Here is an 826-nt window from a genome sequence, read left to right on the forward strand (position 1 = left end):
TTCTTTCTTCTTTTCTTTTAGTTACTTCTTTAGGATGTTTTTGTCCTTATCTTCTTTTCTCTTCCCCTCTCATTCTTACTAACTCTTCATGGGCATTTAGGTCTCTACTTCACTTGCATCTGTAGATGAGTTGTGTTGTTTGCTTTTCTTGCACTCACTGTGTACTATAATCATTAATAGTGGATTGTGACTTACTACATTGCTTTCACCATCTTCAAATCACACACTACAACTGGATGCACACCAAGTGTTCGATGAAAGGCATACTTGACTTTTGCACCCACTTTGACTAAATTGCCTCTCAACTTATCACTATTAGGCGCATCCCCATCTTCCCCAATCCATCCACTCACATTTTCTTAACTTGCTTTCCATGTGTGGCCCTTAAGGGTATATGCTTCTCATGCTCCCTACTTGCATGCATAAATCACCCTTACACCATATGAAAATGATTTGCCTTGCTCTTTTCATGTTATCTTAGTCACATGTTGCAGCTGTCATGTGACAATGATACCGATATTCTATGGCTTAACTTTTCATCGCATTAACACATTTACTTTCACCTACTTGGATTTTGATGTTTTCCCTTCTTTACTCTCATAGGATGGTTATCAAGAAGAACAAAGGGAAAGCTCCCAAGAAGCCAACTCCCAACAAAGCGCACCAAGAGCAAACGGCCAAGCCACTCTTGAAGAAGACTAAGGGCCCCATTAATGTTCTCGAGAAGGATAACCCTCCTAAGGATTCAAACAAGTTCCCCAATCGCTACTGCGAACTTGTTTACGCAAGAATGATCGAGAGGAACTATCATCCGGAACCACTCCTA

This window comes from Arachis duranensis, chromosome 7 (assembly GCF_000817695.3).
Source record: "Arachis duranensis cultivar V14167 chromosome 7, aradu.V14167.gnm2.J7QH, whole genome shotgun sequence".
NCBI lineage: Eukaryota > Viridiplantae > Streptophyta > Magnoliopsida > Fabales > Fabaceae > Arachis > Arachis duranensis.